The sequence below is a fragment of the Danio rerio genome, chromosome 20 (assembly GCF_052040795.2).
Source record: "Danio rerio strain M-AB ecotype USA chromosome 20, GRCz13ab, whole genome shotgun sequence".
NCBI lineage: Eukaryota > Metazoa > Chordata > Actinopteri > Cypriniformes > Danionidae > Danio > Danio rerio.
The window spans coordinates 25,780,001-25,792,117 of NC_141040.1; the positions used below are offsets into that span (position 1 = coordinate 25,780,001).

Here is a 12,117-nt window from a genome sequence, read left to right on the forward strand (position 1 = left end):
ATAGATAGATAGATAGATAGATAGATAGATAGATAGATAGATAGATAGATAGATAGATAGATAGAAAAACTGCTGTTGTTTAGATCTTTTGACTCATGTTATAGTACATTTTCCGTATAAATAGCTCAGCATTTCAACAACAAGCAGACGCAGGACGCCAGGGCTGTTTTAGCGCATGATGAAAAATAATCCGAACATACATTCTATAATGACTGCACATAAGAGGCTCTTTATGTGCTGTATGTTAAGAGTCAGGAACAACATCTACTTTCCTGACTGCAATTTACTCTGATGCTGCATGTTTGACATGATGTGCCCTCGCTCTAATGATTCAGCAGGCAAAATTTTGTGAGTTAAAACTGCTGGTCAAACTGAAAACTGGTGGGGGTGTGTAGGTGAGGATGTAGGAATGGGTGGGGGATTAAGTGGATGTATGACGGGAGAGATTCACACTAATACACTTGTTGTCTGAGTCATCCTTCAATCACCCAGGTCAGCTTGAAACTGAGTCATGGTTTTTTCATGATGCTCTTGGGTCACAGAGACCCCAAGTTACTAACTGGCGAATAAGAGGCACAGTAGATAAGCAGCTAATAATTCTGTCCATTAAACTAAAGTTATCGGACTTTCCTGGTATCAATATGTAACTTCGTAAGACTTACAGAAATGAGTGTTTTTATCTCTTAACATTGCTATTATCATCCTTTTATTCATCTTTTCAGTTCTTGGTTCCCCAAGCAGAAATCTTGGATGTCTTGGAAGTCTTGTTGCTCCAGATAAGCACTAATTGTCAGAGTTGTAAACATGACAAATTTCTTTTTCCATGAGGAAAGGGTGGGGGTGACTTCATAATGGCTTTGTTTCCATGCCATTTGTTAAACTACGCAACACACAGTCAACCAGAGAAGTATAATTCAACCAATGAGATTTTGCGGTCTTAATGCATTGGATGTTCAGACAGTAGTCTTAGGCTGAGAGTTGAGTCAAACTTGACTTTATACAAATGTGACAACAGTAAAATAATAATAATAAAAAAAATCTTTAAAATAAACTTTTACCATCCCCATTTATAATATTGTGTTAAACTTGTTGCTAGAAAAATGTGTAAAATCTCATGGTTTGAAAAATAGTGGCAAAGTATGACTGGGATTTGGAAAGTGCATTTGATTCAGCCTCCACACCAAGATCACATCCAGGTTTTTTCTTGCGTCCTCCGTTCTTGCTGTCTTGAGTATTGGAATTGAACTTTTGGAAGTTGATGATGATGTTACATGAGAACACAAGGACACAAGATCACTTTAACAGGTCCTATTTCACTCATTTCTAAAGGGCTGATTCAGTATGTGGGTGTACTGTAACATTCTTTTCAAAGTTACACTCTTGTTTTAGTGGAGCTCTTTTTCCCCGAGCTTCTAGGAGAATGATGTCTGTTATCAGCGTTTTCAACTATGTAATGTATTATTTTAGGGTAGCAGACATTTCATTATACATAGACTAACAAAACAAAACATTTAAGGTTTGTAAAATACAATTATTTTCTTTTTGGCTTAGTCAGAGTCTCTATATTAATCAGGGGGTTGCCACAGCGGAATGAATCGCTAACTTATCCAGCATATTCCCCACCACAGGGAACCACACATACACTCTTGTATTTATACAAATACACTATCGCCAATTTAGTTTTGTGGCTGGAAGTTAACAAGAATTATTTATATTATTTAATAAATTTCCCATCAATTGTGTTTTTTTAACGTCTACCACTACCCTAAACCCTAAACCCAACCGTCACAGTAATGTAAAAAAAAATATCTGGATCTGGAGTCTTCTCTATATAGCTGATTAACCATGTGGATTGATGATAACAGCCTTTTGAGCCTATTATTAATGGCCCATATCTATCAGCTGATAACCACTGACAATGGCCATTCAATCGAGGGATAACATTCGAAGCGGATGGTTTGGAAGGCTAAATTCCTCTTGCTAGTTACTTAATTCCTCTAGCAGTTAAACAGACACTTACTTTCATGTCTTAGAAGTTGATGAGTGTGTGTGCTGTAAATCCAGCAGTAATATATACACTTATCAGCCATCACAGCCACATCAACTAATATGATCATTATTGATTGATTGAAAAGCCTTTAGTTGTCACATACACTATTACCCCCTCAATTAGGTTCATTCAAGATCACATATTGAGAGAAGGCCCAGGACTCTACTCCAGTCCCTAAATTCTCTCCAGAGCCAGTCCCAATCTCTAACTCCACTTCAGAGCACTCTCTAGTCCCTCCAAAGTTAATATCAGTCCAGAACTACTCTCTGGAGCAGGGTTATCCAAACTTTGTCCTCGGGGGCCGGTGTCCTGCATAGTTTAGATCCAACTTCCTCCAGGTGACCTCTCTGGAAGTCTAATATACCTAGAAAAAGCATAATTAGCTCGGTCAGGTGTGTCTAATTGGGGTTGGAACTAAAATAAGCAGGAGACTGGTCCTCCAGGACAGAGTTTGAACACCCCTGCTCTAGAGTTTACCTGTGGGTCTGCCCTCCTTGTTCTTTCTCAGTCACCAGTTGTGTCTGGTTACTCTTGTGTGTATTTATATCCCTTTATTTTAGCTAGTTGGTGACATCAAGCTATCTGAGCTGTTAGTTCTTCTGGTGTCACCATATTAGATTTAGTTTCTGTTACTGTCTTATGGATTTTTGCTTGTTTTTTGGTTGTGTGTTCTTACAATAAATGTGAGCTCACGATTGAATTCTTGCTCTTTCTGGTCTTATATGTGTTTGTATTAAAAATGTAGTTGAAAGACAATCCTTTTTTGTCTGTGTGTCTGAACATTCTCTCTGATGAGCAACTATTGCTCATGCTAATATTACTTCTCTATAGGATGAATCACGTATTAATTCAGTTGATGTGCATATTACGTGTTTTCATCTTATATGGCTGTTTTGACTCTGCGGTGTGGTTGTTCTTTGATTAATCCTCTTAATTTCATTCTCACCTCATTCCTTTTCAGTCCCTCTTGCTGAATAAATCATCTCTTTAACCTCCCGTTGTATTTATTTCAGCCTCACTGACGCTTCTCAGTCATCCAGTCCCAATCCTCCAAAACTCCAGCAATAACCCTCTTGTAAAGGATATTCGCTGATTATTTATTCACTTTGATATTTAGCCGATATTTCCCAGCGGCGCTATGCTTAACTTTGTATCAAATCTTGCTCTCCCGTGTGCGTCATGATGTAGACACACAATCTGAGCACATCTTCCTTTACACATGCACAGCCGCAGGCTTGGTTTCACCTACACAGGTGAACACACTGGGGTATGTGTTTTCAAGGCATGCTTTAACTCAAACATATTAATATGTACAATCCCATTGATCAAATCTGCAGATACATTGGGAAGACGCCCGGAAATGTGAGGCCATATCCCAGTGCTGAGGATTTTACTCTAAAGCTCGTGGCACCAAGATGCTTGACATTTTCATAATGAGGAGATATTAAACAGACATTGGTGCAATCATATTATCTGTATCTCCATCCCACTCAAGGGAGCAGCATCCACACCCCAAAACAGTACAAAGCCGATTAAAAAAGCTGAATTTGGCCTTTTTATTTTTTTCAATCACACTCCAATGCCTTCCTCTTACTTGTTAATTGGAAATTTTATATACAAAATATATTTCATATATGCTATTTATTTTAATGAGATAAGGCAGGACACTGCAGGTGATTAGGGGAGAAAAGGGCAGCCATTTTTTACCCTATTCACCACTCAGTGTCCTGCCTACCCAAGCCTTATTACATTAAGACAATTAACTAATATTACAATTAACTTTTTTTGTAATTCCAATGGTTAAAAAAGTTGCCATTTTAAAACAGCCATTTTGCTACATTTTGAAATATGTAGCATTTAATATACTTAGTAATATATGTGAAGCACATGTAATTTGAATATATATTTACATTAATCATATTTCTATACAGAAACACATCCAGTAATTTACATACACAAGCAAATAAATGTATTGACAGTACTGTAACATAATTGTAATTTTACTTTTCGAGTTACTTATATGTATCTAATTGTGATCAACAGGTGAAAATAATTAATAATTGGTATTTCTGAAAGGTCTTGCTGCAGTTTGCAACTTACAAATGAGACAACAATCCGACTAGTTAAAAAATCTACGGATATTAAAAGATTCTGGTTTCATCACCAGCAGTGTTGCTCTTGCATGCTGCTGGACAACACTCACATTCAACTGCACTACAAATCCCGTCATGCACTTCACTCACACACCTGGCCTAGTTGCCCCATGATTGTAATCAGACTGAAGCTGTTCAGGACTAATTAAGCAGACTATTTACGCAGACTGTTGTTGAGTCTTGTTTATCTGTTTTAGTGAGCATTACAATGGACCGATCTATCTGCCTGTGACCCGAATACTCTGTTTGCCTTACTTGTATTTACCTGATTGCTCCTGTGTCTTACCATAGCTTGCCTGACTATTCCTTAATAAATCCTGCACTTGGATCCTCACTCCGTTGTCCAGCATTTCTCACATAACAGATTTCTTTGATTAAACATTAAGATCAGTTGAATAAAATGAGAGACAAATGTATTAAAGTGAAGGATAAGGGATGCAAATCAAACGTTTGATAGTGATTTGATAATCAGTTAATGTGAATGAAACGTTTATTAAGATGAAACATTTATTTTGTGAAGTGAAAGGGATATTTTGTGATTATGTATATTGTAATAACACAATTAAAAATACGCTGAAATATTTGAAAAAAGTGCACTTTTGATAATCTATTGTGATACAAGTACTATGAGTTTTGAAAATGTACTTATTGATTGTGAAAGTTATGCCAAATCAATTTTAAAAAATAGAATATGCCTGATTATATATCTCTTTAGTATGCAAATATGCAGAGCAATGTCTTTAGGTGTGGGAACCATTAAAATACTGTAAGGGGAGTAATCGGCTCCGGTCTGTTTTGTGCATTATTTTTCTAATAATTCAATGACTCATTATCAACTATATTTCGTATTTGATGTCATCCACATACACATCTTTTTAAACAATAAAATGTATCAGATAGCAGTGGGTGTTGAATTCCCTCACAGCATAAATGGCTCAAGTTTAATAAAACATTCACAATATTAACTGCATGTCTGTCTCTCATAAATGGCATTAATATGGGATTCAGCTGTTATCATGTGTAGCTTATATCTGTCAATCTTATATACTAATACACGTCTGAGAAATCTTAGTGCAGGTCCATAATTACTCTTGACGCCTATGTTATTGTATAATTAACAAGCGTATGTGTTAGCGGTTAAATAGTAGACCACCATACAGAAAGGTTTTCTTTTTTTGTATTTTATGTGCTCTATGTGCTAAGGAGTCTCAGATATGGTTAAAAGTAAACACCCAAACCACATCCTATATGACCTGTAGTCAATTTCTGTTTACACTAAAAGGTCATACAACATTTGCATACAAGGCCATGTCCCTTTTAAATCAATGCTTAATTAAATTATTTCCTGTGTCTGAATGTGCACTTCAGATGAAATCCCGGAAGATGGCCTATAAAACTAGTCCAGGTCCATTTGGCCCTGATGGTTTTTTTACTGTCAAGTTGCTTACACTTCTCCAACCAACAGTAAAATCACAGTGACGAGCTTAAGGCTATAGTTTACTAAAACAAGGAAATAGTTATTGTTTGTTTTATTTTGTAAGATAAATCAAATTGTATTTTTGTGTTTTATTGTGTATAATCTTGGCAACATGGTGGCTCAGTGGTTAGTAATGTCGCCCCACAGCAAAAAGGTCACTGGTTTGATTCCCGGCTGTGTCAGTTGGCATTTCTGTGTGGAGTTTGCATGTTCTGCCATTTGCTAGGGCTTTCTCCAGGTGCTCCGGCTTCCGCAACAGTCCAAAGACATGCGGTACAGGTGAACTGAATAAACTAAATTGGCTTGTAATGTATGTGTGTTAATGGGTGTGCATGGATGTTTCCCAGTACTGGGTTGCAGCTGGAAAGCCATCCGCTGAGAAAAACATATGCTGGATAAGTTGGCGGTTCATTCTGCTGTGGCGACCCCTAATGAATAAAGGGACTAAGCTAAAGGAAAATGAATGAAAAAAATGTGCAATCTTATTATTTCTTGGCTCTGTTATGTCAGATGTATATATTATCAATCATAAATGGACTTATAAATTGTCTTTCATAGCGATGCATTAGAAAAAAAAATTACTTCCCCCTAAAAATGTTACAGAAAAGTTCTTCAAAGAACCATTTTGTTATAGTGTGATTAACAGTCCCTTTTCTAATGTTAAGAATTTTGTGGACAAATACACAAAATTTACGGTTAAAAACGCAGCTTTGGTGGTTAGAATTATACAGTAAGAAATACAATACAAACCATAAATGAAATTTTTACATTTTACGGTAAACCTTCATATTTAATTTATTTATTGTGTTAATACACCAATTATTTGAGTTATCTACATTATAACTCTACATTATACTTTTGCTACACAGACAAAAACAGTCACCAATGCTCATAACAAACAGCTTTTAAACAATCAGAGAAACATACTATGTATATAAAGGAGCTCAGTATCATTCACAGAATTACTAACAACATCCTGGTAAAAGACATGAAAATAAAGTAATTAAAAGTAAAATTAGATGTAACATAAAACTCTAATCTTTTTGCCTTCTAATGTATTTAACTTCGAATGTATTTTCCTTTAACTATTCACAGTATGTATTAAGGAAACTTAATATATGGTTGACAGGTTTTTACTGTATAGCATTTTTAGAGGGTTTTCATTCATTTGTTCAATTATTTTTCTTTGGCTAAGTCCCTTATACAGTATATTGAGGGTCGCCACAGAAGAATGAACTGCCAACTATTCTAGTGTGTTTTTTATGCAGCGGATGCTCTTCCAGCTGCAACCCAATACTAGGAAACACCGATACACTCTCACACTCATACACTACGGTCAGTTTTTATTTGGCAAATTCCCCTATAGCGCATGCCTTGGACTGTAGGGGAAACCGGAGCACCTGGAGGAAACCCACAAACATGGGGAGAACATGCAAACTTCACATATGAATGCCAAGGGGCTCACCCAGAACTTGAACCATCAACATTCTTGCTGTGAGGTGACAATGCTAACCACTGAGTCACCACCCAAATGGATTTCAATTACATGAAAACATTTTAATGCTAATTTTCAGCCCAAATCCTCTAAAATAATATACAGTATATTTATTAGAAATTTAGAAGAACTTATAGTAAAGAGAACTTATAGAAGACAGAGTAAAGAGCTGAGTTAAAAACAAATACAAGCACAAACTTGGTATTTCTTTAAATGGTGCGGGCCATATTTTATGTTACAGAATGAAAGTCATTTCATAAAAATATTGTTAGACTTTAACCCTCCTGTCGTGTTCACCTCCCACTTCTTCCTTTAGTGTTCCCAGTCAAAATTGACCAGTTTCTTTTAACTGCTCTTAAATGAGTCGAAAAGCATTCTTTAGCTGTGAACAATGCCTTAAACGAGTGTTTGACATGAATTTATAGAATTAGACATAAAATAGCTGTAGTAAAAATACAAATAGGCACTGAAAATTTATTACAAAATGAACATGTAATGCTATGAGGGTAATCATGTAATAGGATCGGCACAGCACAGGAAAGAGATGTGTACCCACAAAAGACATTGCTCAGTCTGAAATGTATGTGAGTGAGAGTGTTAGTGAGTTGGGGTAGTGTCTATGGGGATGTTCTCTGTTTGTTTGTTGACTAAGGTCTGGACACCCATACATTTCCTACGGCGGTCACTTTTGACCGGGAACACCACAGGTGTAACATGGATGATAAAAACCCCAAAGTTCAATGAAAGTGGATATCATAAGGCCTTGAGGCAATTAGATGTAGAATACAATATTTTTGAGTGCTTTAAGTGGTAAATCGGTCAGATTTGACCCAAAGACAACAGGAAGGTTAATAAAACAACAACAACAACAACAACAACAACAAAGCCCCACCATGCACTCTCAGAATACGTGGGCTGTCACTGGGGTTGTACCTTTTCAAAAGGTATACAATTGTACTTAAAGAGCCCTTATTTGGCATTAAGGAGGTCATATTTTGGTTTTAGGGTTCTCCAACAACATGCGGATATGCATGTGAGGTCAAAATACACTTTCATGGTCTTATAATATGCATTTATTTTTACCTAATTATCCCAGAGACTCCCATATGAATTGGTCAGCGATTCATTTGTTCCCAAACCCTTCCTTAGCGCGAAACTGATCTGCTGTGATTGCTCTGATGACCCAGTCTGTTGTGATTGGTCTACAGCGTTCAGCACGAAAAAGAGAGAAAAGCCCACCATGGCTATAAAATAGCAGCCAGAGAGTATTTGAGAGCCCAATGCAGGAATGCAATTAATCAATTCAGTTAAAGACCAGCATATTGCTCTACTCTTATAACCACAAGTAATAACAACACACATTCAGTATTAATCCACACAGTGGCAAAGCTGAACTGTTTTGAAAATTGACACGCTGCGTGAGAGGTGATGGTGGCCATAGCAAAGGCAAAGAGCAGAGAATCAGAAATGCATTTAAATTAGGAAAGGAAGAAGCACGCGTCACACTTTTAACAGGGTTTTGGACGCGATATGTGAACAGCCCCATACAGATTTAACCTGTGAGATACAGTAAAAGCAATGATCTATAATAGATACGTGATTACAAGCCGCACGGGGTGATTACAATTTATAACACATAATTAAATACATATTTTGCTTAATACACAAAATGAGGCAACAACTTTAATGACCCTTTCATGTTATGATCCGGAGGAAGAAGAAACTGGTCCATTTGAACTGTAAGTTACTGACAAACTCCCTGTCAAAGTCTGACAAAGTCCCATTCATAACAGTCTCTGCTGCGCTGCAGCATAGACTATTGTATCAAAAATCAGGAAAATTACAGGAACAAAAAAACAGCACTAGGTTGGCTATAGTGTGGTATTGTTGTGAAAGTTAACTTTAACCCTTTATTCCCCGCAGCCGAACCTCTATCTGTCAGTGATCGTCATCTTTGCGTCATGATCAGTCCTGTGATCCCCCATGCCTCCGCTGATGTACCGTATCGACGTTAATGCTATCAAACAAAAGATCCGAACCCAACTCCATTCGTTTATTTGACTCCGAGTCAAATATTGCGTTAAACAATCAATAGTTTTAAACATGCTGCACTTTCAGATTTAAACCTCAGCTGGATGTTTTTATTAATTTAGAGTTGTGCTACACACTGCATGGAAGCTCATTTTCAAAAACCCATAATATGGGCTCTTTAAAGGGTCCATATTGGTACCTTAAAAGTACATAGTAATATATAGTCATTAGCCCCTTTCACACATACAGACCTTTCCGGAAAATTACCGGCAATTTTCCGGAAAGGTTGTATGTGTGAACAGGTCCTTTTTGAAAATACCGGTAAATTCGTTCTGGCTATTTTCCGGAAAGAGAAGTTGTAACATTACCGGCAATTTGCCGGAATGCTGCGCTGTGTGAACGCAGAAGGAAGATTTCCGGAATAAGCTCGTGCACGTCTAGAACGTGCTGACGTAAGACTTTTGCTTTAGCCAATTACAACAGTCAGACGCATTTACGTCCGCGCGGTTAGTGAGAATAAAAGCCTTTGAATATTTTTCCAGACACATTTAGCTGCTAGAAGTTAGTCAGATCACGTTTATATGTTCTTCTTAATGCCAACTGTGTAAATAATCATCGATGAGATGCTTATGATAAGCCGTTGTTTGTTTACCTTCAAGCTTTGCGTGCGCCTATGAGCGCCTGCATAGTGCATACGCACATATTATGAACATCTGAAGTGATCCTGCGAAAGTTGTTCACAATATTGATCATCCACAGAATTTGTAATTTAGTCAAATGTTTACAAATACAAGCGCAGCCGTTTAAAGCTCATTTGTGGTGAATGATGTCAGAATTTACCGGTATTTTGGAATGGATGTGTGAATGCTCTTTTCCGGAAAATTTCCGTAACGTCCTCGCCTGTGTGAACAGCGCTTTTTTGAATATACCGGTAAAGTCGTTCCGGAAATTTTCCGGATATTTACCGGTATCACTGTGTGAAAGGGGCTATAGTATATAGTTAGTGCCTAAAAAATTTAAGAGAAACACTTTTGTACTTTTTAGGTACTAATATGTACCATTGAGGTATTAATATGAACCTTTTAGGTACAAATTTCTACCTGAAAAGGTACCACCCCAGTGACAGCTCGCATACCTTTGTTTCAGAGTGTGCTGCCATTTAGAGGGTTTTCATTATTAAAATCAGAGCCATTTCTTACAGTTTAAAAATGTTCAGTTGATGTTGAAGCTGTTTTTTCTTTTCCAGAAAGCCATCAAGGCCTATAAAGAATCTTTATTTTTAAGGGTGTATGTAGGGTTTAAATTTTTGCAGACCAAGACCAATTTGTTTTTTATTTATTTTCATTTGGAGGCAACCTAGAGAGGCATTTACTAAAAAGGTCCTAAAGTGATTTTGCTAAAAAATTTTTGTAATGGTTTGTCCTCTCAGGTATACATTAGTGAGCAATTTTTAACTTCCAGCAGCCCTGGTGCATAAAAAACTGTGTTTGAACATCACAGTTAAGTGAGAATGGATTGACAAGGGAAATAAATATATAAAACTAAATTTTCTGATTACTGCATGACATAATGTGCTCTAAATCTAATGTACAACTTGTGGTTTAGTGCTCATAAGTCGTTGAAAATTCTGAGGAAAATGGACTGAAAGTATATGTTACTGGCATGTGAGTCTGGTTCTTTCCAGGAATGTTAAAATGAGTTTGGTTAGTGTGTATTAGATATTTAACGAACACCATCTGAATGACATTTACAGGATTTTCTCCTCATGTTTAGGAATTGGATTTAAAATAGAATCCCAAAATCACACATTTGCACTTTTCTACAATTAGAGTCCTAGTGAGTAAAATCGTTTCATAATTAGACTCAAGGGGAACTTTAGCCTGTTGACCTGAGTCTGGAGCTGTCCATGTAATGTAGTGCTGAAACGCATTCTCAAAGGGACAGTGTAGATAATGATGTATATAGTGGTGGCAAAACCTCATTTTACCAAGCACAACATGCTCCTGGAACAACATCATTGCTGATTCTGAAACAACATTCCAGTCATCCGATCACATTTGGAAAAAATAGGTACACTTTTACACATTTTAGGTACACTGTTAAATGTTATTTTATTAACTTGATTTAATAAGTAAATTGAGTTTCAACAATTTTTTTTAGCTATACAAAGTTTATTATAATTTTGTTAGTCAGTTTGACCAATTTAAATTAGGATTAAAGGAGGACGTTTTTTTACAGTGTAGATTTATATATAGGGATTAGGTTTAGAGAATTGTTTTTGGATAAAAAAAAAAGATGCTGTAGGATCAGCAAATTACTGAATTATCTCAGTATGGACGGCTTTCCCGCGGTTACCAGTTTATCCAGTTAGCTCACCATGTACATCGTCGGACTTAATACACAGAGAGAAGCTGACCACAACAGCGGTGTCTGTGTTCGACGAAGAATAGTTCCAGAAGGCAGGTAGGACAAAAACAAAATCTAAAAAATAAAATAAACAAGTAAATAACAGGGTGAAAATGTGGTAAAATCAAAAACGTAGTAAAAATCAGGCTAGGGCTTTTCTTTTTCTGGATTGCTTTTTAAAACTCATTTCAGCTTGGGGAAGTGGGCGGGCGGGTCAATCTGTGCTTTTAAAAACACTATAGGATGGGTCAGTTGATCAGTAAGTCAGTCAGTCATCTCAAAAAGCGTACACAGCGGCCTCTGGTGGATTCGCAAAAACAAAAACTGCAAAAAAAAAAACAAAAAAAAAAAAAAACTTAGCTCTCGGGACGTATTTGGCGTATATAGTGGTACATTTTCAGAAAGAACCTGGGTTGATTTAAACTTAATATATTAACAACAAATGTTCACACTAAGGACAGTAACTATAAAGACATTGGTCAAAAGGACAATAATGATAATGCTT

The 12,117-nt window shown here is 36.6% G+C and overlaps 1 long non-coding RNA gene across 2 annotated transcripts in view; it reads right to left on the reverse strand.

Annotated features, from left to right (window-relative positions):
- Positions 1-11,291: 11,291 nt before the first annotated feature.
- Positions 11,292-12,117, reverse strand: part of LOC147832203 (uncharacterized) — a 31,136-nt gene continuing 30,310 nt past the window's right edge. Inside the window, exon 5 of one of the 2 annotated variants that reach the window (XR_015518313.1) lies at positions 11,292-11,687. This is a non-coding gene — a long non-coding RNA (uncharacterized LOC147832203). Of the gene's footprint in view, positions 11,937-12,117 lie in introns of both variants that reach the window. The other variant, XR_015518312.1, reaches the window with a different exon arrangement.